This window comes from Myotis davidii, unplaced genomic scaffold (genome assembly GCF_000327345.1).
Source record: "Myotis davidii unplaced genomic scaffold, ASM32734v1 scaffold292, whole genome shotgun sequence".
In the NCBI taxonomy this organism is placed as follows: Eukaryota; Metazoa; Chordata; class Mammalia; order Chiroptera; family Vespertilionidae; genus Myotis; species Myotis davidii.
The window spans coordinates 185,897-188,057 of NW_006285042.1; positions in this window are offsets into that span (position 1 = coordinate 185,897).

The following is a 2,161-nucleotide window of genomic DNA, read 5'->3' on the forward strand; positions in this document are numbered from 1 at the left end:
CAGTTATGAAAGCAACAAAAATAATTTTATGGTTGGGGGTCACCACAACATGAGGAACTGTATTAAAAGGTTGTGGCATTAGGAAGGTTGAGAACCACTGCTCTTGATCCTTCCTGTCCACGGCCCTTTTAATGCCAAATGTCCTCCCACTCTTAAAAACAAACTTGAAATCATAAAAGTTAACACCTGCCCATTATAAAAAGTTTTAGAACCTAAAAGATAAATAAATAAATAAAAGCACCCAGAATCACACTCTTCAGGAATAACTTGGTGTATTTCTTCCTAGACTTTTCCCTATGCTTACACACAACATGTACATTTTAAAAATGTTTTGTTTATTGATTTTAGTGAGAGAGAAGGAAGAGAAAGAGAAAGAGAGAAACACTGATTTGATGTTAGTGAGAGAGAAGGGAGAGAAAGAGAAAGAGAGAAACACTGATTTGATGTTTCACTTATTTATGTATTCATTGGTTGATTCTTGTATGTGCCCTGACCAGGGATTGAACCCACAACCTTGGCATACTGGAATGGCATTCCAACCAACTGAGCTACCCAGCCAAGGCCATATACATTTTTCATAATAACATAATAAATACCATATCTTACTTATGTCACAAACACTTTTCCTAGATATTAATTAAAAGTACTTTTGATAGCTGTATAATATTCAGTCATTCCCTATGGCTGGATTTGTCTCACATTTTCACTATACAAATATGTTTCAGCAAACAGTTTTCTACATTAATCTCTGATGACATTTCTGATTATTTTCTTATACTGAATCCTGGTAGTAGAGGGCTAAAAGATATGAACCCTTTTAAGATTCTTAATGTTTATAATAAACTGATTTCCAGAAAGGCCGAATCAATTTACACTTCTATCAGTAGATGAGAATTCCTATTTCATCACACTGCAGTGGCACTGCGAGTCTACTATCTTGGGCAAAACATTTCTTTGCTCTCAACAGCTCCTATAAATAAAATACTAATCTGCTTCCTTTCATAGCTCAAATGATTAAGTGGCATGCATCCTACCTTAACTCACCACTCACACATTTTACTACAACATTCCTTTCCCCACTCATTACTAAAACTGTCCTAATAACATTAATGATCTCCTTCTAATCATATTTTTTTTAGATTCATCATTACCTCATTTGATCCCACTCTTCCTGTCTTTGTAGCCACTTTGTAGCCTTTACTGACCTCATCCTTCTACAAGGACTCGATCCCTCCTGACATCCTACACCATTTTCTCCCTTCATCTACGACCTCTATGATCTACCTTTTTTAATGTCCTCTTTGCCACTTCGTATTATTTACACTATGTCAGTCCTCTAAGGTTCAGTTTTTGCCTCTGTTCCACACTCCTCTCAGGGAGGACTCCTCCATACTGTTTTAATAATCAGCTCCACACTGATGGCTCCCATATATTTCCCTAACTGTACCCCTCCTTTGTCTTCAGGTCTTTGACTGATAAGTCCCATGCTCACCTATAACTCAGTGCCACCCACGAGTCAATAATACACCACCCTCTGCCAAATCAGCACCCTTTCCCAACTTTCTTATTTCTGACGGTGAGAGAGAAGGGAGAGAAAGAGAAAGAGAGAAACACTGATTTGATGTTTCACTTATTTATGTATTCATTGGTTGATTAATGATCAACCAATTAATGATCTCCTTCTAATCATATTTTTTTTAGATTCATCATTACCTCATTTGATCCCACTCTTCCTGTCTTTGTAGCCACTTGATTCTACTGACCTCAGTCCTCCATGTGAAAAATGTCAAGTCTTTAAGTATTTCCTTAAATCACTCTGTCTCAGTCATACTTATAATTTCTTCAAAACATATCCCAGATATACTGGTCTTGTGTCATTTTCATCATCACTTCACACATGGATTATTGCACTACCTTCATAGGTAGCAACTATTAGTGTTGTATGTAGCAGCCATGTTAATTTTCAAAACATGTTTTTTTATGACTTCTGCTCAAAATCTTCAAAAGACCACACTTTATCTCCTATTACCTCCTGACTAAAATCCAACGTCATCCTTTCTCCTTACTGCCCTTTTGACCCCTCACCCCCATATTATCTGGTTTTGGTATTAGGGTGATGCTGGCTTCATAAAATGAGCTGGGAAGTGTACCTTCCTCTTGG